Consider the following 24,662-nt stretch of genomic DNA (forward strand, 5'->3'; position numbering starts at 1 on the left):
GCGCCAGCAACCCATACGCTCGGTCGACGAAATTCAGAGCCGATTTCTATGTGATAGGGGTAACTATAGTAAACGTTTAGAACATGGTGAACTGTCGCATCTCGGAGAGTCTGAACTTACACAAAACATTCGCTTGAGGGTAACAGTATTCATACTCGGTGAGGGAGTTAAACATGATGAATTGTGAATTATTTTTTTCTATTTCTGACTTCGCCGTGTAAAGATGGAAAGAATATTTCTTTCAAAGATCTGATATTCGATATGAGCCCTCGAAACATTTTATCCGATGCAGTGAGCTTAGTGTTTTCAGAATCCATTTCATTTTCGATTACTGTTGGTTAAAAGGTGTCATTCGATCGTAGCCAGTGGACAGAGAGAGAGAGAGAGAGAGAGAGAGAGAGAGAGAGAGAGAGAGAGAGAGAGAGAGAGAGAGAGAGAGAGAGAGAGAGTTCTCAAAGGTTGCGACAAACCACAGAAACCACATTACCCATTTTGAAGCCATCAAAAACCGGTTATCACCTCCTTTCCTACGGACACAAGGCTCTCACCTCAGCTTTGACAGATCCAGCCTCTCTTTATACTGTAGTAGATCTAAAAATCAAAGCCACATCATACTTAAAGATTTTCTTAAATATTAAGGTCAAAAATATCTTCAGTGCTTCCTCGAACAGATTATCAGGATATCTCAAGGTCACTGATATCTTCGGTTCCTTCTTACTGGAGTTCTTAAACCTGATAATTCTAATTTAGTTAAGCGAAATTTGTTTCTAGTTTCGAATAATTTCTTTTATACGAAATAGCTGCTAAAACAATTTTTTTTAAGGGGATAATTGATAGCAATGATCTGCAAGAAAAAGATTCTGGTGATATGAACTGAATTTCTGAGTGTATTATAGTTAGCGTCTCAGAATAGTAAGTGCATATAAGTGTGTGTGTGTGTGTGTGCGTGTGTGGTGTGTGTGTGTGTGTGTGTGTGTGTGTGTGTGTGCGCGCGTGCGTGCGTGGGGTAGCTATTGTCTTGTGTGACTGTTATTCTGTGTGATGGCCGACGTTTAGTGCAGTAGAAATTCCTCATCAGCATGTTAGGAATCGGTTTACACACACACACACACACACATACACACACACACACACACACACACACACACACACACACATACTCACACACACACACACACACACACACACATACATATTCAGTATATATATATACATCCTGCCACTTAGTAGATATTACGTAGTTAGTATGCAGTGGTGAAAATGGTAGAAAGAAATCACATGGTTAGTGTTGGAGGGTGACAGCGCATACAGGGGTCAGTGAACGAGTAACACTGTCTTGCGTCTTTCGTTGCTGGATGTTATCTCCTCAGCGAGTGTCTAGGAATGAGGTAGTGGAGGAGGTGATGGTCGCACCAGAAAAAAAAACAACGACTCACGAAGTGGCTGACAGAGAGGATTGGAGGGTCTTGGGATCACAGTGTCAGATCTCTTTTGTTTCATCTATGTAAGGGAGGCTCCACGATTTTACCTACTCTATATACGGAAGTGATCTGTTGTGATCTGTTTGAACAAATACACAAAAATGTATATAGTTTAAGGGTACAACTGTTCGTTGTTAAACTGTATTCTGGCCAATACTCAGGAGGTACAAAAAAAAAGTTACATAATGTTCGCTTATAACAATATAGAGTTATGACAAATGATAATTTGCGTCTATTATTTCATGGACTAGTTATGGTAACCCATAACGAGGTTGTTTATTGAGACCATTTAAGGTGTAATGGTCTCTGCTAGTGCTTGGCAATCAGACTATCATCGTGACTTTATAAACTGTGCAAATCCGTTATACTGTATTGCGCTTTGTAGAAAATAAACTAACTCAACATCGCTTTATTCGGTTTTTGTCATATGTTGTAGAATGTGGTGTGTGGGAAGGTGTTTCTCTCGCTTTCGCTACAGGGCACTCTGCAACATATGATATGACAATGCGTCCCTCCAGGGATGTGCTATTTAAGTGGGTAAAGTGAGGGAGGAAGAACTAGAGTAAAGGAGGCGGATCTAGAGTGAGGGAGACGGAACTAGAGTGAGGGAAGCGGAACTAGAGTGAGGGAGGCGGAACTAGAGTGAGGGAGACGGAACTAGAGTGAGGGAGACGGAACTAGATTGAGGGAGGCGGATTTAGAGTGAGGGAGGTGGAACTTGATTGAGGGAGGCGGATCTAGAGTGAGGGAGACGGAACTAGAGTGAGGGAGACGGAACTAGAGTGAGGGAGACGGATCTAGAACAGTGACATAGATCTACACACACACACACACACACACACGGGGAAGGGTAGCCACCCCACACATACCAACAGGGGCAGCGGGGATGGGGACTTTTAACGGAGGTGGAGGGGGACCTGCGTGGCTGTGTCTGTCTGTCTATCCAGGCGTATTCTCTCTCTCTCTCTCTCTCTCTCTCTCTCTCTCTCTCTCTCTCTCTCTCTCTCTCTCTCTCTCTCTCTCTCCAACCTTCCTGGACGTCTGTTTTACTCTCTTTCTGTCCTGTGTCTTCGTTTCTTTCTTTACCTTTCCATCCGACTCACTGATTGCTTCTCTCTCTCTCTCTCTCTCTCTCTCTCTCTCTCTCTCACTTCATACAAACAAAACGAAACCCTGACTTCCCCGCACACTCGACTCCAACGAACAAATCACACTTTAACGACGTCAAACTACCCACCATCTGTTTCCTAACTGCGCCAATCGAGAGACAAAAAAAAAAAAAAACAGAAAAAGAAAAGTCAGAAAATCTTTGGACTACTTCGCCAAATTGCTTGTGGTCGCCATTCTCCGTCGTCAAAATATTCACAAATCAGCACCTCGGAGGGAGTCCATTACGAGGCGAAATGTAGACATGTTTGGCGCAATGGCTATCAGATGGTAGAGAAGTGATGCTGTGCTTAGCGAACTATGACTATGAGTTAGTAGAGGAGAAGTACTGGATGTATTCTGCGCCAGTCTATGTTATGTTCAACACACACACTATCTTAATGATGATTTATGAAGTCCTTTTACCCCCCCACCCACTCACACACCCACACACACACACACAGACACACACACACGTCCACATAGACGCATCCTGTTTGAATCTTAAAACTGTCATGGTATATACCATGACGAGTTGTATTTCTTCACTCTAACATTTGCACTTTGTCTCCAGAAATAGTGGCTCACCACCGGACGTAATCACAAGCAGGTGAGACTGGCACATGACTCGCCATTGGAAATTTAGAGATATAATGCGAGACTCCGGGAGAGACGTGTGTGTGTGTGTGTGTGTGTGTGTGTGGTGTGTGTGTGTGTGTGTGTGTGTGTGTGTGTGTGTATGTGTGTGTGTCACTCCCACTTGGTACAAAAGCTTCATGTGAGTACAAGTCGTATCATCATTTCCCTCACCATTTGCAGTTTTTACATAAGTTTTTTCTTTTTGCTTCGTACTTTGTCATCTGATTTGCTTTGTTATCTGACGACCTGAGGTGTGAAGTCGATATTTCTTGACGAGAAGATTTTTAGATGTTTTTTATCATCATTTTGTGAAACATTCGTGAGACTATATCCGTGTTGTGTCTCTTGGATCCTGCATACGTCCTCTTTGTTTCTAATTCTTTCGTCTGAGTTACAAAAGACATTGAAAAATCAATCCATTTCGAGAAAATCTCTTTGATTATTCAAGACACCAAGGATGTTAACTGACCACTAGATATTAACTTACATTCCAGTCATGCAACTCTGATTATAATACTTTTTGTTATTTAATTCACAAGATATCTACTTTATACTAAACCTTAGTATTTCCGTATTATTGTTGTCTCATAATAATGTCAGAATCTTTGTGGGTTTTCCTCACTGGATTGGACATGTTGTATTGCTGACTTGTTCCTCCATGACTGTTATCATTACTATCATTATCATTATCATCCTTATTATGTCATTTTAACATTTATTCTTCCCATGATTACGTATGAGTGCCCATCAGAGCATACCAATACCCATCAGATCATATCAATGCCTATCAGAACATGCTAATACCCATCGGAGCATATCAGTGGCCATCAGAACATATTAGTGCCCATCTACACACTATCCTAGCTATCCAATCTTTCCATCAATCAACAAACTGCTCACAGCGCCCCCTCGCTCTCTACCCTTTGCCTATGCGATCGAACCCAGAGTCTCCAATCCTCCGAGGCGAGTGCATTGACCATTGCGCCAATGAGGGTCGAGGGGTTCCACTAGTCAGCACAGGAAGGACGTGAATTCCTGGGGGTCGTGTGTGTTTGGGGGGGAGGATTGCTTCCGTCCTAACTGGTGGCGAGGAGCCGCTGAACTGGTCCACAACGGCGCGAACAAGGAGGAAGTCTGGTATTGTCTTTTGCAACAGAAAATTGGCTGCTGAAATGTAGCCAAGACGAGCGATCATTTGTACTAAAATGAAACTGGTATACTATTCTGGTGTATCTGGGAGAAATAGTGCAAAGGAAAATGGCAGATCTAAGAAGAAGAAGAAGAGGAAAAAGAAGAAGACGAAGACTAAGAAGAAGAAGAAGCAGAACAAGAAGAAGAGAAAGAATAGATCATACATATGAAGTTCAGCCTCTCTTACTGTGAGCCAACACAGTCGTCATGATCAAGGTAACTGTGACATTCCGCCCCCAGCCACGTCTGAACTAACCCGAGATGGGTCAACACATCAAAGGCTTTCACCAACTTCCCTCACACATTTTGGCCCAGTATGGTTGACGAAGATAACTATATCATGGAACAGCTAGATTACATGACTTAACTCTCCGTACTCAGAAATTTTGTCGTAAATATCCGAGACCAGATGTTGTCCATGACATACTAATGACTCACGTGCATGACACCTGGACAAAGGGGTCATGAATGGTCAAGTTCATTACCAAAACGACTTAACTGGCGATGAATTCGTGTGTGTGTTCGTCTGTATTCACTGCGGATCTATCCCCACCTGGAGGTTTGTTCTGCTGGATATGGTGGTCAATTTAGCCATGGTGGCCAACGTGGCCATAGTAACAATCTTGGCCAATCTCTCTCGTGCAGTGGGAGGACATCATATTTTCAGAAAGCATCGTTCATCGCTGATTCCGACAAAACAATTGAGAATCTTTTCTTTTATTCTTATTGATTTGCTTGTATTTATACGTCAGCAGGTGACCACATGGAACCTTCGTTATATCTAACCGTTTCGTTACAACTGAGGCTTATATTACGTCACAACTGAGGCTTATATTACGTCACAACTGAGGCTTATATTACGTCACAACTGAGAGTTATATCAATCTTGAAGGATGTTTTTGCGACAGTAACTTTCGGTGGTGATAAATGCCATCAACAGTGACATCTAGTGTGTGTGTGTGTGCGTGTGTGTGTGTGTGTGTGTGTGTGTGTGTGTGTGTGTGTGTGTGTGTGTGTGACTATTATTTCCGTGTGATACGAATGAGCCTTTTCCACTATCATTTACAAGACATATTCTTTAAAGACAGGTTATGTTTGCCTCGCAAGAAAAGTTTTCTAACACGCATGCCAGTCATTCTACAACGTAATTTCCTCTAGTAATGTTGACCTCATCCCAGAACACACCAGACTGGTTAGCTTTACTCGTTACGATGGTTCAAACTCGAACGACCCAGGCTGGTCTGTTCTTCCAAGATTATCATTCTCTGTTGTAGAGTTCGATAGATAATCTTCTGATACGATAGACTGGGTTGGCAATTCATCGATGAGAGAATGTGCCATCAAAAGAGAGAGATTTCCATTAAACTTACGATTCGCTTTTGTTTTTACTGAGCAACTTTACCCAAACGATCACTCTCAATATTGTGGCTTTTTAACATGAGAGGAACCTGGGTCCTATAAGTACAGAAGTTAACCTGTACCTTCATAAATGGTTCTGAATACATTGGTATGATCTAAAAGCATTCCCTCCAGCTTGTCAGGGGATCTAAGCTCATCTCTTCAGTACCACAGGACGAGATCTTACGATGATATGTGCACAGAGAATGTTGGTGTCCGAGGATGTGAAGGTTGATAGATATGGTTGAGGGGAAGGGTTTGAAGAGCTGTGGTTGCGTCAGTCAATTTAGAATACCAGAGTGCGGAAGACAGAGCCTGGAGGGTGGGTGTGAGGGAGCGGAGGAAGGTCGCTTCTTCGTCTGTTCCTTCTTCTCTGAAAATCTAGCATGAATCCCGAAGTTGAATCCTCTTACCTGAACCCTTGTGACCGGACCGCTGTAATCCCCTCCTCGCTAGTCACTATCGCTAGGATAGCGGGAACTCTCCCCCCCCCCCCCCTCTCTCTCTCTCTCTCTCTCTCTCTCTCTCTCTCTCTCTCTCTCTCTCTCTCTCTCTCTCTCTCTCCCTCTCTCTCTCTCTCTCTCTCTCTCCCACTCTCCAAACCTGCTTTCCAGCAGCTCACTTCGCAGGCGGCATGAGCTCTCTCTTTCTCTCTCCCTTAAACCCAGCCCAAGACTGGCCACTGGCTGGACCAGTCCTGGGGTGTCTGACCTCTTCATGCTTGCATGCTTTCGTCTGCAGCATAACGAGGAGGAGAAACAAGTGTTGCAAACGACCCTGACCCTGGAGACAGAGCGAGACAGACGAGGCTTAACAAGCGCTCTAGGTGTCACTCAACTTGGAAACTTGCACTAGACAGAAGATATTATTGGCTAGTAGCGAGGATCTATATATATATATATATATATATATATATATATATATATATATATATATATATATATATATATATATATATATATATATATATATATCATTTGACTCAGTAACTTTCATTTATCTACAACAAACAACTCACACACACACACACACACACACACACACACACACACACACACACACACACGCACACACATACAGACATCCTGGACCGGGTACAGACACAGTGGGTGTCCCACAAACCAATCAAGGACGAAGTCGTCCACTGGGTAATGGCGGACGGAACCATTAATCTCGCGTGAAGGTTAGGGATGTGGATAGGTCAGCTAGTTGAAAACCCTTCCTTCATCCTTGGTGGAAGGATGGTCGTGATAAGCTCCCTGGACGACTGTAGGGAACGACTATTGGAGGACTGTAGGGAAATCTACGACCACTGGACGACTTAAGAGAGTCATACGACCACTGGACGACTTAAGAGAGTCATACGACCACTGGACGACTACAAGGAGCCTTACGACCACTGGACGACTACAAGGAGCCCTACGACCACTGGACGACTTGAGGGAGTCTTACGGGGTGAATTGGATGTCCAGGTTGGTCGATTATGATGAATGGGTTCAATGACCCAGCCGAGGGAGGAGCTGGTCTTTTAGGCTACCCTCGTCAAGACGACCACCCACTGGACGATTGCGACTATGTGAACCATCTAGTGGACGATGAGAAGACGAGTTGAGTGACCTGGAAGGAGTTGACCACTCCTGATAGACGACCACGGAGGAGTTGAGTGATTCCAATGGACGACAAAGGAACCAGATGAATTGAACGATAAGTCACTCAGTTCTACTCAACTCTGAACCACTTTTATCACCGGGTAATAGCCTTTCTTCTGAGAAAAATCTATTCAAGCCACATCTTCAGAAAATAGACTGCATCTAAGATAATGCTGTATCTGAGATAATGCTGTACCTGAGATAATGCTGTATCTGAGATAATGTTGTATCTGAGATAATGTTGTATCTCAGATAATGCTCAGGATTCTCTTCTCATGCCATGACCCAGACGCCACAACAGCTTTTGCCAAAACCAAATATAAAACGTCGTTATGTTTTTTTTTTCATCTTGCTTCCCAGCGGAAAGATGAAGCGTCATTTTGGAAATTGGAGTAGCGAGGTGGGTGGGTGGAGAGAGAGAGAGAGAGAGAGAGAGAGAGAGAGAGAGAGAGAGAGAGAGAGAGAGAGAGAGAGAGAGAGAGAGAGGACGTGCTGTAGGGAGGGCCCCAGGTGTAAAGGAACCACAGGTTGAGGTCATACGTTCCTCCCTCCTGCTATCCTGCAGGCAACCTGACACTGTGGGCTGGTCAGGTGGCCTCCTCATTCCATCCTATGTGGGTCACACTGACCCCAGCTACTGCTCTTGACTACATGATGAGGCTCCCAGAGTAGGCCAGGTCTCCACATTTTCTCCTGGGTGGCGTGGGCTTGGGACACACCTTCTGCCACCTCGCATTGATGGTGTTGGTTCAGGACACACCACAGCCTCGCCTCCCCAGCACTGGTGTGCACTCAAGACACAACACAAGGTACAGCATGGGTCCCTCTTCCTCAAAACTGATATTTCATTTCACCATTTTGTGGTCCTGTGTTGAGGACGGTTGACTGGGGTTTGATCAAGGGCGACACAGGCTTTGAAGAGGATTGACAGGGGGTTATAAGAGGGTTGACGAAGAATTCAGTGAGGTTGATGGGGGTTTAAGAAGGGCTGACTGTGATTTCGGCAAGGTTGACGGAGGTTTCGGAGGTTGATAATTTCAGGAGGGTTCAAGAGGGTTTCAAGGCAGTTGACTGAGGTTTCAGGAAGGTTTACAGGAGTGACAGAACTAACGAGGGTTTCAGAGGGACTGATAGAGGTTTAAGTAGATGGATAAGCGTTTCAGGATTGCTGTGGGTTTCAGGAGGGGTTAACGGGGACTTCAGATGGACTAACGACTTCGAGGGGCTCGGGGCATCGATCTCTCGCCATGACACGTTGATGGATAACGAATCACTGGCTGGTGTTGGCTTTGGAGTCGGCTTGGCTTGATCTGTAGGCGGCTGGCTTACCAGCGTTATAAATGGGCCTTCCTGGCTTCCCTTGACCTTAGAGACACAATGTGAGGCTCTCTGGTTTGACGTGTGTGGTTGGCTAGGACAACCGATTAGCAAACAGCCTTATACTGAGTCTTGGAATATAATGAAGACTTGCAATATACTCTACGTTCTCTCCCAAGCTCAGTAGAGAGAGGAATAAAAGGTGAGAAAAAAAGAGAATAAAAAGAAGACATCCAGTGAGACAATGATGGTACATGGAAGGAAATATTGTAAGTCATTCTGGAAAATCAAAGTCTCCTTGACTGCCACGTATTGGTCGTCTGGTTTGCCTCCTGTAAGAGTGGTACATAATCTCTCGCCAGAGGAAGTACTTCATTTTGAGGTAACTGTTTGGGCAACGCCGAATGCAGTGACACGAAAAGTTAACCTTATGTACGTATGTATTTCTTTTTCTATATGTTTGCTTGTTTTTCTGTGTCTTTCTGTCTGTCTCTCTGAAAGCTTTTACTTCCTCTACATACACGCTAGACCCTCACCAAGACTGTGCTTCGTAAGATATCCCAGAGATGTCCCAGATGCATCTCAGAGGTGACCCTTAGACATGTCCCAGAGGTTGGCCCAGAAAGCTAATCAGTTGTATGTTAGAGAGTGTAGGGGACGGCTTACCACGTCACTTATATGGAGGTCTTCTCTGTAACGGTTAGGTTAGCCATGCGCTTCCTGGCGGCCCCTTGTGTGTGTGTGTGTGTGTGTGTGTGTGTGTGTGTGTGTGTGTGTGTGTGTGTGTGTTAAACAGAGAGAGCTTTCCACTCGTGTTACCTTGTCTCTTAACCTCGTATATATTCACTATGGCTTTACTTCTATGCTTGGGTACACACACACACACACACACACACACACACACCTCAAACTAGGCCAGGTGCCTATCTATCGACCAGCCCCCGAGGGGAGGATGAACAACTGGGTTGGGTGTGGTCCGACTACCGCGCCTAGGACTCGAACCCAGACCTAAAAGCCTACAGGTGCAGAGGAACACCTGTGGTTTGCCATCTTTTCATCTTTCTTTTCCAGCATACAAATTCGTCATTGCTTTTTTTCATTCACCTCTTTATCATTCATTTATTCATTTAGTTTTGTACATTTATCATATCATCATATTACTGTCATCCTATCATTAACAAAATCTTACACAATTTCTTTTCGTTATGAGGAGCAGCGTGAAGGCCCGTAATGCCTCCCTGATTAACCTTTGACCCGTAATTATGCAAGGGTTGAGGCATGGGTCAGGTGACGTCATGGTCACCAGTGGTACAGGATGGCGTAGAGGATAACAATGAGTGATAACAGAAGAAGAAGAAGAAGAAAAAGAAGAAGAAGAAGAGAAGAGGAAGAAGAGGAAGAAGAAGAAGAAGAAGAAAGAGAAGAGGAAGAATACGAAAAGGGATAAAGGAACACCAGGTGGACACACTGAAACACCTGTGTCTTAACTATTGGAGTTCCAGTGCAGGTGTGTCTGTGGTGAGGGCTTGGCAACACCTGCACTCCTGGTGTCTCACACCTGCCCTGAGACACGTGTGCTGGGCCAACCCGCCTCATATCAGTGCCTCGGGTCATGGTTGATCGATAGGCACCGTTGCCATGTGTGTGTGTGTGTGAGAGAGAGAGAGAGAGAGAGAGAGAGAGAGAGAGAGAGAGAGAGAGAGAGAGAGAGAGAGAGAGAGAGAGCAGGACAAGGTCCCCTACCCCCTTCCACTTCCTCATGGGTCGATCTGGGTTATGGCGTCTGAAACAGGTTTTTGCAGTCTTCCGTCCCCCTCGTAAAATCGTAGTAGCACAAGAGCCTTTCCTTCTTCTTATGTTATGCGTCTGAGGCTTCCAGCACAACTGAACATGGATGGAAGACTTCGAAAAACCTTCTACTGTCTTGTGAGTCTACTTGAATGGCACTAGTGTGAGCTAAGGACACAACAATTCTCTGCATCCTCCAGCAGCGTATGCTTACATCACAATAGAGAAATCTTCCTATGCAAGTATGGTAGTTTTACGACATGTTAGATTTATCTTGATCGCCTGTAAATGCTGTCACAACCAATTCATAACATCCACTGCCACGAGAACAAGCTACGGGCCGCATGTTTATCTCAAGTGATAGTCAATAGGCCACGTTTTATGGGCAGTATAAAAACATCTGGACTAAAACTCATAAATGTAAATTTACATAGAGACAAGACACCCCATCAGCAACCGCATGCAAAGCAATAAACATGGTCGGGTCGAGTGTATAGCTGGGCAAATGCTAAATCTAAATGTTTATACTTTACGTCCCTCATCCCTTTAACGTCAAGCAGTTGAGCAAACAGGAAGCTAATTGCAACAGGAATCAACTCAGTGGTTCAAGAATAAGGAGAATTCAAGTGATTGAAGATACAACATAAAGAGGGTTGGCGAATTCCCGTTGTGAACGACCACATACGAAATGTAAACATCGACTGCTTTTAAATATTCGTTAATGCAAAGGTTGGCAGTACACTCAAGTCACAGGAGACGCTACCACAAAGAACCGTCACCACAACAACGAAAACTGTACTCACTTGTTCCCAGAGTAACCCTGTGTTCTCTTGACTTCTACAGTGGACCTTGCTGAGGGTCGCTTACTCTGCCGGACCTGAAAAGAAAGTGACATGTTCAAATTCTTTCATTAAAAGATCCAAAACCCCAACTCCAGGGTCATCCTGAGGCCCTACCCTAACTAGCTACTCCACGCACATGTGGCAACCCAGTCGAGAATGAAAAGAATGTGGCTGGTGTCGATGGTGCTCCCATAAGCTCTACTCTGATCACCTCGTTTCCCCATTCACAACTTACTCTCGTAATCTGGACAACAGAACATCAGCCTATAAGAATCGAGCCCTGTAGTGACTTAGTCCTTATTCCCGCCTGGAATTAACCTGATAAACTATCTCCTACGCTGTTACTGTTCCAAGTTAAACAATTAAACTAACATTTACATTTCCCGCTCAGAGATAAGCAACCAAAATACCATTTTTGGCCAGGTGGACGCCTGGTGGACGCCTGGTGGACGCCAGGTGGACGTCTATCCCAATCACCGAGGACAATTCTGCACAGACTCACAAGCGTGCTTTTTTTTTTTTGTTCCAGTAACAATAGACGACATCTCAAACATCACAACATCAAAGTGACGTTAGCTGACGTTTCCTCGGGGTTATCTGACGAACAGGTGACACTAACGCATCAGGTTACATGACATAGAATGACGGAACCTTGTTGTGTGGTGGGCGGGCGAGGAAAGGAGGCGTTTATAGTCGTCAAAGATAAGGATACTTATAACACTGGAGGAACGGTGGTTCTTGTAGTGGTAGAGAGGAACCAGACGACCTGTAGTGGTAGAGGAACCAGACGACCTGTAGTGGTAGAGGAACCAGACGACCTGTAGTGGTAGATGAACCAGACGACCTGTAGTGGTAGAGGAACCAGACGACCTGTAGTGGTAGAGGAACCAGACGACCTGTAGTGGTAGAGGAACCAGAGGAGGTGTAGCAGCCTAGACGACGTGTGAACCAGGAGCGAACAACTGAGCGAGGACTGTGACCCCTACGGGGAGCAGTGGTATGTGGCGGGTGACTTGAGAGGCATAATCGTTGTTCTTAAACAGCCCGCCTGTTACCCTGCATGCCAGAACTCATCTCTGGAATTTGAGTCTTGTGTCCAACGTTCATTTGGGGTTAAATGAGATGCGTCGTGTGTATGTAGGAGGTAAGGAGGGATCAAATGCCTCAATGTGTAAAGTGAAAAGTAAGATGTGTATATGTTGAGGAAGTATGTCTCTAACACACTGGGAATTTCTATATTCTATGTGTTCATTAGAATGAGTAAAATGTATATATACATATGGCTGTAAGACCATGTATGAGAAAGCTTCTGCCATCCTGTATTATACCTGCAAAACACAGAGGGAAGAAACAACCACAGGTGGAGGGAAGGGACGCCCCTCGTTACGTCAGCTATTACGAAACATTAAATACCATACCTGAAGATTTACAGCTTGGAGGAGATCCAACATCTTATGATGATCTGGGCATCATCTTCCACCCTCTCTCTCTCTCTCTCTCTCTCTCTCTCTCTCTCTCTCTCTCTCTCTCTCTCTCTTTCTGGCTCCAGGTCAAGCTCTCCTGGCTTCCTTTCTTATGTCTCAGGCGACGTAATTTCCTATACTGTGCTTCGTTGGTTCATATTACTGATGTCAACCGATACAAGGGAATGAGTATATGTAACTACGTTCTCTATGGTATCCCTGTCTGTCTGTCCGTTTGTCTGTCAAAAACACATTTTCTCTCAGACGTCTTGTCAAAATATTCCTCACTGTTGACAGCCTGTCTGTGGTTAAGACCTGGAGTCTGCAGTACCTCAGACAACTACATGTCAAGGTTCACAGGTCTTATTCACACAGTTATAATGTCTTGTCATCTTTGTGAAGGTCCATGACTGTGTTGCTGGCCCATACGATGCTCTTGTGTATATATACAGGTTAATCTTTAATCACGATGTTTTCCCCTCCGGTGTACATGGCGTCACTATACATAACGGAGTAGGTCTGGGGTCAGAGGTCAAGACAGATAGCGTCGGGAGAGGTCACGCCACGTCAGAGGGTCGTGAGACACTCCTCACTTATCAATAAGTGTATTGACCGACTCTCCTTAATCAAAGTGTAGACCACCGCCACCTGTAGAGTTCGCTGACTCTACCGGTATAGAGGACTTTGCTCTGTGGATCCTATATCGTCACAGAAGAATGTAAGGTTCTCTTTTCACTGTTTTCTTCCCGTTCTCTAGATAACTATACGTGGATGGTAAGTTAATGGGCATGAAGGTGTGTCTCACAACACTTTCAAAAACAGGTATACCCTTATTCCCTTGAGCACGACGGTACGACCCTAAAGCAGAGAGAGAGAGAGAGAGAGAGAGAGAGAGAGAGAGAGAGAGAGAGAGAGAGTTTGCTGTGGGTAGACATAAATAGAATAAGCGTGGGAGAAAGCGTATAAGTGGGGAGAAAGTTTACTCGCTGTCTTCCGGCTGGCCTTATGAAAATCCGGGTGGGAGGGTGGGGAGAAGAGGGGGAGAGTAAGTGGGGAGGACAAGGTATATCGAAAACTCCCCGCTGGACGTTGTCTTCTTGGCTGGTTTTCTCCCTCTCCATCCCTAACATTCCTCCTTTTGGCCACGTTCCATCCCAACCACCCCATTATCCCTCCCCAGTGACTCCCTATTAGATAATGGTCCTCGACACCCCCGTTGAAAAGTAGTCCTCCCCCTCGCCCAACCCATTAGTGGGGAGAACTGGAAAGAAGTCTGGACCTCATCCTGGAACTGCACCATTATGAAACCCATCCTGGAAATGCATTACTGAAGAGGAGACGGAGGATGGCTTGGGATCCTTCACATGGAACTTCCAGTTTCCAGACCTGGTCTACGATAGACACTATACATCTATCATGATCCCCAAAACCCACGCAACAAACATCTGCTATGTTGACTGAGTTCCAATATAGCAGTCTGCTTTGTTAAGGTCACTTGAGTTGGGAAACCCCCATCTGCTATGATAACATCGTTAGAGTGAGGTCTAAAATAAGAAATTCTGGTTTGATACGTTTTCTATCATGCAACCATGACTGTTCTGTTCTACGTGTAATGTGACGAGTGACTTGTGTCTACCGTGTGATCCCTCAAGATGGCTTATAACACGGGTGGCCATGTTACTCTCAGACTCGTAGTGAGCAGAAGACAAAGTCGATCATCCACTCCAGTCAAGCTTCGCGATATTTATTTCTTAATTCTGTAGGAAGGTAACATGTAATTTACATAAATAAGGAACTAGTTGCTGCATGCTTTGTACATATCATCCGTAAGGACCTTTTCTGTATACAATCTTGGTGCGTGGAGCGTCTCTATGCTCCACGTACTGATGTCTCGAAGAACTCAAGACTGGCAGTAATCGTCTCTGTGTCATGGGGGATTAAGGACGAATATCGATGTCGAACGGGCTTCTCCCCAGTATGTAGCCTGGCCCAGGTTTGTACCCCGAGAAAGCGGCTTTATGACCGGGTGGCAAGAAAGTCGAGAATCTCGTTTGAAGTCAAGGTGCTTAACGTACTTACTGAGAGCTCTGAAGATCCAGCTGGTTGATGGTGCATATTGTCGGGCGATGAAGGAGCTGCTCCGTCCATCCTCCTGTAGGATATGGTCATCCACAGGTGATATGTTCCTGCTGAGGGCATATGGTCGCCCGGGGAGCGAGCGGTCGGCGCGCCAGGGGAATATGATCTCTGGCGTGTGGAACGCTGTCGGCGGCAGAGGGCAGTGAAGAAAGCAGGATTGGACGAACGTGAGGTGTTCAGAATGATTTAAGGGGTGCGGGTCTCGACCATGTCTCGCAGGTCTCAAATATGTTTCAGGGCGTCTCGCTTATGTCTCAAGGGTCTCGGCCATGTCTCGCAGGTGTCTCTGGTGTAAGGCTGGTGGCTGGTGTTGGCGTTCGCGAGGGCAGTGGCGTGTGGCCGTTAACAGCAGGAATTATAAATGCGGGTCGGAGGCGGATTGCACACGGATGTGTTGACGTTTTTCTAGCGCTTACGAAGCCTGAGTCTTGCGCAGGGTGGGTGAAGGGCAGGGATGAGCTGCGACGTGGATGATGGAGGTGGATGATGGTGGTGGTGGAGTCGACGTTAAGCCAACTGTAATTTGCATATAGATTAACTCTTGATGTTATGAGATGATGGAAATAAATAAATACATGAATGTAACACCTGTTTTCTTCCTTCGTGTCTGAGCAGCAGTCGCTGAAGTGTCCAGACCGAGGCCGCTTCATAGCCTGAAGTGCACTTCAGGTGTGTGGTAGTAGAGGTGCTTCAGCCGTCTGGTGACTACAGTGGTGGAATTTCAGTTGATCCAGTTACTGTAGGGTAAGGTCACAGGTCCCTTGCGCGTGCGCGCGTGTGTGCTTGAGAGAGAGAGAGAGAGAGAGAGAGAGAGAGAGAGAGAGAGAGAGAGAGAGAGAGAGAGAGAGAGAGAGAGGAGTACTGTAGCGACGGCAATGGGACAAGGCTTAAGGTATAAAGTCTCATGCTAGACCAAGTTAGAATTCAGCTTTATCATCATCGTCTTTGAATACCCTTTTTGAATAAATGGTATACTTCCTGTCCCCCAGCCATCAAAGCCTCTCTCTCTCTCTCTCTCTCTCTCTCTCTCTCTCTCTCTCTCTCTCTCTCTCTCTCTCTCTCTCCAGCATAATGTTGCTGAACTCGTCTTGTCATTTCCATCGTCAGTAGTCATTCCTACGTACAGAGCCGATGCCATTTACGTCATTATAGACTCATGGTAAAATATAACAAACTGAAGACATGCACTGCATGGCAGGAGAATGGTAACTGTGTCCACCATCCTTTGTGTCGTGATGCAGACAATGACAAAACCAGCCAAGGTAATGTTGACAGAGAGAAACGTTGCCCCTAAAATCCGCTGCGTTTGGAGATCTGACCAGTTCGCACACGTATTGTTCAGCAAATTGCTAAAATCCGGATTTTCGTATCTAAGAAAACGGTGAGCCGAGCTAACATCTCGTTTTCTCGACGAAATAGGAAAGATTTGTCCCTATAATTGGGACTGATTATGTGTCCATTTTCTCTCATCTATAGTACGTACGTTGCCCATGTGTGATCTGGAGTCTATGGACATAATGGGTTCGTTTTGTGGTGTAGGATAATCGACAAAATCGTTAGAAGATCTGTCTCTACTTGTCCCTTCTCTTGCCTGACGAGTTAGCGTCCTGTGGCGTCGCTGGTTGCCTACGTGTTCTGTCGGCAGTTCAGAGAAAACCATAAAGAATTCGTGGTTCCATGTCATTATATCTCATACTCCTCTGTTCTTCCCAGTTGTCTGCAATGCCATCTTGATTTCCCGAGTTCCTCTCCAAAACCTTTCAGCAACGGTGAAGGCGTGATGTGTGTGTGTGTAGTTCCCACACACAGCCAGGATACGTCTCCTTCATGCATGTAATAATGACATCTCAAGGCTGGTTCTTACCTCCATCAAGCAGTAGAAGATATGGAATTTCCTAACACATGTTCGAACCCAGACGTTTTAACATCATAAATTTCCTGTTTCCAAAATTCGTTCTGTCTAATACGGCCTTTTTCAAGCATGTGCTTGAGAAACATAAACATTAAATTGCGGTAACGAAGGCAAATTTGTGCTGAAAATAGATGCAAGAATAACGTACACATAAGTGGATGGGTTTGGCTCACAAAAATAAATATTCTTCAACAAATTTCTTAGTTCGTGGGGCCAGAGAGCATCCGGAAATACCTTGGGTAACCAGTGGGTCCACGAACATAAAAGACAATTATATAGATTTACTGATATTTCCCACCACAAACTGCTCGCTTCAGCACCAGCGTCGGGGCTTCACCAGCTGACGGGGCCTCACATTAGTTCCACTGCTGACAGATGGATGGCTTATGGGACGTGGTCTTCCTACACAAGATTTGATTCTATTTCTGGACAGTCTGCGGTGCTTCGCTCGGTCCAATGTGTTCTAATCATTCTTCTACCTATGTAGTGACCCCTTCTTTTATATGCAGGTCCTCCTCTTGCACAGTGTTATATTTTCTATGTAAAGTGCAATGCGCCTTGTATTGAATGTGTGGTACATCAAAGAGGTAAGGTGTGGTACTCATTCTTTGCAACGAATGGTACCTCTTCTTTTTAACGAATGGTACCCCTTTCTGTGTAAAGTATGATACCCCTTCTTTGTAATGAATGGTACCCCTTCTTTGTATCGAGTATCACCCCTTCTGTGTAACATATGGTACCTCTTCTGTGAAACATATGGTAACCTCTTTTTTTTTTGCAAGAGATCCATCCAAATTTACATACTCTGTTGCCATTCTCACTAAAAATTCACAATGGCTCCCTTAAGTATAGAAAAAGAGTTGAAGAGATAGTGGAGTAGAGACAGAAGAGGAAAAATGATCGAAGAGTTTTGAAGGAAGATGAAAAAAACTTGCCTTTAATGATAATAATAATGAGGGAGGCTCATAGTTGTTGTGGAAGACATGAAAAGATATTGAGTGTCACTTGTGTCTAATATACTCCACAGTGTGTGGTATACTCCACAGTGTGTGGTATACTCCACAGTGTCTGGTATACTCCACAGTGTCTGGTATACTCCACAGTGTGTGGTATACTCCACAGTGTCTGGTATACTCCACAGTGTCTGGTATACTCCACAGTGTGTGGTATACTCCACAGTGTCAGGTATCCACCTCAGTGTCTGATATTTGATAGCTATAGAGCTGTCGCAGCAAATCTAAGAAAAGGAAATTCTCACAAAATGTTGAAATCTTATTTCCAGTTATAATACACCGACGAGTTCTAATTAGAATCTGAAAGAGATACGAAAGTATGAATGAAAAGACTTTAATCCCACATTACATGATAACCAAAGACAGAGAATCATATGTGCAGGGCGAACGATGAAAAAAATGACAGCATGAAACCTGAAATTCCTGTTTTAAAAAACCTGAAAGAAAACAGCGTTCCCAGCTGGCCCCTTAGCAAACCGGCATTTCGAGAAGGTGTCATCTTGTTCAACCGGCACATTACTAAGCCGACACTTTGATTGACCGGCACTTCTCCAAACCGAACGCCTTATTCAGCCACCACCTTGTCTAGCCGGAACCTCACCCGGAACCAATACCACTGGAAACCATTGCCACCACCACTGATACCAGCCTCTACCACCACCACTGCCACCACTGCCACCACTACCACTACCACAACAATCCTTTGTCAACATGATCAGTACACCACGCACCATCTGCACAAACCACAACTTGAATTCTTTGAGTAAATTTCAGTAAATCAGGAAAATCAAAAATATATCCCTATATCACTATTGCTACTCCATAGTGACCCATCACACACTCACCATCCTCTGAGCAGTCGACCTTCTCCAACAACGACCATACACACACACAGATCTCATCCAAGAAACCAGACTTACACCTACATCCACTCTTCCCCTCCTGTATAAACACAATCCGACCTAAGACAAGACACACAGCAGGGACAAGACTTGCGCCAACGTCCACGCCTCTCCTCCTGTATTTATACCATCCAAAGACAAGATACACAACTTATGACACTGACACAACAGAATCCATCACAACAAGGAATGTGTCCATTTCAACTCTCTCGTTACGTAAGCGACTCTCAGCCCTCGGGGGTCTGTCCATCTCACATACTGCGACACTGTGTCTCAACCAACCATTACTGAGGGAGGGTAGGGGGACGAGGCAATGGTCCGTGCCTCGTTCTGACAGGTACTACTGGCCTATAATGGTGCGTCTGTGTTTATAACCTCATTACCTCAATGGATGCCTTCCCAGGTCCGTCTGTCGGTCTCTCTGGGCCATGGACCAATGAAATCTCTCTCTCTCTCTCTCTCTCTCTCTCTCTCTCTCTCTCTCTCTCTCTCTCTCTCTCTCTCTCTACTAGTGGATTTTCCCCATTTGGAAAGGGAGAGAAAATTAAATACTTGGGCCGTATTGACTCATCTAGAGAGTGGAGGATAGAATGTCATTTCCAGAGAATTTGGTGGAGGTCCGTCTCTTGATGTGTGATACTTGGTCACTTAAAGACGTTTTGATTTAGTTCCCCATTGGAGAAAATATGAGGTGACCATCCTGGCCTTAATGGTGGAAAACGACGAGCAGGATGCCTCCTTCGGCCATCCCAAGGAAGATGAAGGATCTTCAACGATCCTTGACTCCTAAACTAGGAGACGTAGGATGTTATTTTCATTATTAATATCATTATTAATTATCATTTTACCAGCATTATCATTATCATTATATTCTTACTATATGATAATGTATCAAGTATGAATGACATTATCAGGAATTTAGAAATACTTGCTTAACACACACTGTTTTTTTCGTCTTTCTTCTTCATTGCCTCGTTCAGAGTTCTGGCCTCCACATACCCTTACGTTCATCATGTCCTTCTCTCTTCTATTTCCTCCTCTCATATTTATTTCCACCATTCTTCCCCCCCATACCCTCACCTCTTTTCCTCTTCCTCAACATCTGTTCCCACACTTCGCCTCATTACTATGCCATCATGAGTCACCCAGCGGAATGTGGTCGCAGCTCAGCCAGGCAGCTTCATCCAGCTCTGACGAACATGACAGTGGCTCTCGCTCGTGCTGTATTCCTGTTATATCTTGCTGTTGTTTGTGCAGGTGTTGTTTGTGCAGGTGCTGTTTGTGCAGGTGTTGTTTGTGCAGGTGCTGTTTGTGCAGGTGCTGTTTGTGCAGGTGTTGTTTGTGCAGGTGTTGTTTGTGCAGGTGCTGTTTGTGCAGGTGTTGTTTGTGCAGGTGCTGTTTGTGCAGGTGTTGTTTGTGCAGGTGCTGTTTGTGCAGGTGTTGTTTGTGCAGGTGCTGTTTGTGCAGGTGTTGTTTTGTGCAGGTGTTGCTCGCCCATGTGGTGCTTGCCTAAGTTTGGCTCAGTGTCCAGGATCTACTACGGTAATTCAGCAGGGATCCAAATGTGAGGGGGACCTGTAATGGTAATTAGTGGTAATTAGTGTTGACCTGTAATGGTAGTTAGTGATAAGTGGTGTTAACGATCGTATACCTGTCGTGGTAATTAATGGTTATCACATATTGACCTTTCTTTATATCTATGACGTGTATTTTGTGTTTATTATCCTCAAACACGGTGGTACGAGTCTTGAACATGATGGTACGACGGTACGATCCTTATGCCTATCCCACCCATCCTATGGCAATCTCCAAGTGCCCCTCCTTCACCATCGTCAAGATGTAGGTATTGAGGTCATGACCCCTATAACGAGGAGGCCTGGGGGGGGACAGAGGTCAAGTGTATGTTTGGGGAGGAGGTAGATGTGTAGGTCCGGCTGGAGAGAGAGAGAGAGAGAGAGAGAGAGAGAGAGAGAGAGAGAGAGAGAGAGAGAGAGAGAGAGAGAGAGAGACTCCCCCGATCATATCTCTGACCATGCCAGAATCCTAAACCACCATTAACCCTCTGGCAACACGTAGATAACCATCAAACCACCCCCATTTTTTTCTTCACATGTAGAAAACGGAAGGTCACAGGTAACCATAGTCGGCCAAACAATAGAATCCATTCTTTGAGTCAGGGAAATTCATAGGCTGTACGAACACCTCCCTACCCACCCACAACTGGCTGCACAGCAGGACATCAAGATGTTATGCAGCCATGGCAATGTTGCTTTAGACGGGCCTCTCCCTTCCTCTCCCACCCTCCCTCTCCCTCCCTCCCTCCCTCTCCCAGCCTCCTTCCCTCCCTCCCTCCCTCTCCCAGCCTCTCTGGAGATGAAGAAGACAAAGAAAGGTATTTGCAATCTGCATAATTATGATCTCCCAGCTTGTCTGTAACTCTGTTTCGTTGTCCAGGTTTGGGTGACTGGAGTGGGTGATATGCTTCTTACACACACACACACACACACACACACACACATACGTCTTCGAATCTTGGTGAAGCAGACTCGAACCTGAAGGTAATGTTTATGGGGTTAAACGTTTTCTCTCACATGAACTCACCACCAGCCCTCATGACGTGTTTCAAAACAAGAAAATAATAATCATCGAGTCTGAGAAAGAGAATTAATGAAGACAAAACAAAGACCCTAATACATAATCTGGTTTCAGAATCCACAAACGCAAGCGATATCAATATATTATGAACCTTAGTGGAGGAGGAAGAAGAAGAAGAAGATGATATTATCTAAACTATTTCTATTCAAACACTTACATTAATGCAAATGTAACTTCTCCTCTGTGTCCAACAATTTCATACACTTGGCCCACTGTACATACGATGACACCTCAACAATAGGTAGACACTTAGCGGAAGTTATCATTCTTAACGTTATCTCATGTATGGGTGACAGACGACACATTAGCATTGCTAAAACTAGACTATTTGAATGGAAGGAAGGGACCAGGTGACGTACATCTGCATGTTTCCACATTACAATCTAGATCAGATCTCCAGATGTACATTTCATTTCCCCCGCTGAATATTCATGAATGCTTCTATTTGCCCACCTACTTTCTGCACTACGAGATGATAATTATATTATCTAATTACCTGTTTGTCTCTCTCCCAACGGCAGGGTCCCCATATAACAATGGGGGTCGTTCTGTTATCTACTGATAAGACGCTGGATGAGAGGAACTGATAACAAGTAGTGAGTTTAATCCTGAATGATGATGTAGAGTAAGGTTACTAACCTTGTCGTTTCTCTATTTCCTGTGTCAGGCTTCGTTACTCCTTCCTCTCTCTCTCTCTCTCTCTCTCTCTCTCTCTCTCTCTCTCTCTCTCTCTCTCTCACTCTCACACACGACCCCTTTTCTGGGGACACTACAGTTTCAAGAAAAAAAAAAATCAACTTTGCGCTACGTTAATAAGCAGGATTCATTCGTGGGTAAGAAATTCCTCGATGAGACTGTACTTCCTTTGAACAACTGAGGATGATTCAGCCTCGCCTGAGGTGAACTCACGAGAGCAAAGTCTGGCCACACTGGGCTGTTATTTGCCTCGAGGGGCTACGGTGGGCAGGGCACGCCCCAGGCGTGAGCAGGGTACACACGACGTGGGAGTGTCGAGACGAAATGGGATTTGGGTTCGAATGATGATAAACACAGAGGGGTCAAGTTAATCTACCTCTAGAGTAGATATATCTTAATCTACCCTCTACTGAATATTGATTGATAACCTGATTATTGCCAGATATCATCTTTCTATATCGTCTAATCGTGCAGTAAATTTGACCTAGTTTATCTCCTACAGTGCCCATCATATAGACCTGAAGAGATGCTCGTTTATCTAAACATAAACTGAACAACGAAAATGTGGATGAAGTTACACTCGCGTCAACAGTCTTCATAAGCATGTAAACACGACCACTTGAAGGCCATACCCTCCTTATCATTCACTCAACCTGGATGTAGAATGTTATTCATGTCATCTGGATGTAAATGTGGGGGCTAAACACTGTCTTCTCACCCGTCCTGTTGGTACGATACTCACACTACATCATGCACTACAGATTTCCTAATGTAGACGCCACTCCCATCTCATGCAGCAAGTCCTGGCAAAGTCTTCCAACCGGATATATCAGCTGAGAACCAGCTTACCCATCCCTGGTGGCCAGCAGCAGGCGAGAGCAGGCTACCTGCTGACTTGCCCTGCTCATCTGATGCGTTGATCTACAACCCTTCTTCCTGCTGATACAACTCAGTACATTTTTCTAACAAGGAGAGAACAAAGACCTGCTTTCTCTGACGTGCGTGTAAGCAAGGATTTCTATGAATGATTTCTACAAAGACGAAAGTAGAAATGTACATATAAACTATAATTTCCGAAAACGATAAAAGAAGATTGAGAACGAATAACATTGATCTAAAACGGTCCATTGTAACAAGCAAGCAAGCAAGCAAACAGGTACATGACATGGCAAATGGTCAGGTCCAAAATGATAAGGTGGAAATTTTAATGACTTGAAACTTCCTGGACCGAAGACACTCTGGCCTTTAAAACTGCAGAAATGTAACACAAACACACCAGCAACACGAGCAGCAGCACCAGCAGGAGCAGCAGCAACACAAACAGCAGCGCCAGCAGGAGCAGCAGCAACACAAGCACCAGCACCAGCAGGAGCAGTAGCAACACAAGCACCAGCACCAGCAGCACCAGCAGCAACACAAGCACCAGCACCAGCAGGAGCAGCAGCAACACAAGCACCAGCACCAGCAGGAGCAGTAGCAACACAAGCAGCAGCACCAGCAGGAGCAGCAGCAACACAAACAGCAGCACCAGCAGCAACACAAGCAGCAGCACCAGCAGCAACACAAGCAGCAGCACCAGCAGGAGCAGTAGCAACACAAGCACCAGCACCAGCAGGAGCAGCAGCAACACAAGCACCAGCACCAGCAGGAGCAGTAGCAACACAAGCAGCAGCACCAGCAGCAACACAAGCAGCAGCACCAGCAGCAACACAAGCAGCAGCACCAGCAGGAGCAGTAGCAACACAAGCACCAGCACCAGCAGGAGCAGCAGCTACAACACCAAGCAGCAAGCACCAGCAGGAGCAAGCAAGGGCAACACAAGCAGCAGCGCCAGCAGGAAGCAGCAGGCAACACAAGCAGCAGGCAACCAGCAGGAGCAGCCAGCAAACACAAGCACCAGCACTCCGCAGGAGCAGCTAGCAACACAAAAAGCAGGCAGCTCCAGCAGGAGCAGGCAGCAACACAAGCAGCAGCGCCCAGGCAGAGAGCAGCAGCAACACAATGCGACAGCACCAGCAGGAGCAGCAGCAACACAAGCAGCAGGCGCCAGCAGGAGCAGGCAGCACCACAAGCAGAGCACCAGCAGGAGCAGCAGCAACACAAGCACCAGCACTCTCAGGAGCAGCAGCAACACAAGGCAGCAGCACCAGCAGGAGCAGCAGCATACACAAGCAGCAGCGCCAGCAGGGAGCATGCGCAACACAAAAAGCAGCAGCACCAGCAGGAGCAGCAGCAACACAAGCAGCAGCGCCAGCAGGTAGCAGCAGCACCACAAGCAGCAGCAGCACCAGCAGGAGCAGCTAGCAACACCAAGCACCAGCACTCGCAGGAGCAGCAACACAAGCACCAGCACCAGCAGGAGCAGTAGCAACACAAGCACCAGCACTCGCAGGAGCAGCAGCAACACAAGCACCAGCACCAGCAGCAACAC

At 45.5% G+C, this 24,662-nt stretch overlaps 1 long non-coding RNA gene across 1 annotated transcript in view; it reads right to left on the reverse strand.

Moving 5' to 3' along the window:
- Nucleotides 1-24,662, reverse strand: part of LOC139764364 (uncharacterized) — a 116,584-nt gene that overhangs the window by 26,548 nt on the left and 65,374 nt on the right. Inside the window, exon 2 of the long non-coding RNA XR_011716350.1 lies at nucleotides 11,413-11,486. This is a non-coding gene — a long non-coding RNA (uncharacterized lncRNA). The remainder of the gene's footprint in view (nucleotides 1-11,412; nucleotides 11,487-24,662) is intronic.

The sequence above is a fragment of the Panulirus ornatus genome, chromosome 49, assembly GCF_036320965.1.
Source record: "Panulirus ornatus isolate Po-2019 chromosome 49, ASM3632096v1, whole genome shotgun sequence".
Taxonomy (NCBI): domain Eukaryota; kingdom Metazoa; phylum Arthropoda; class Malacostraca; order Decapoda; family Palinuridae; genus Panulirus; species Panulirus ornatus.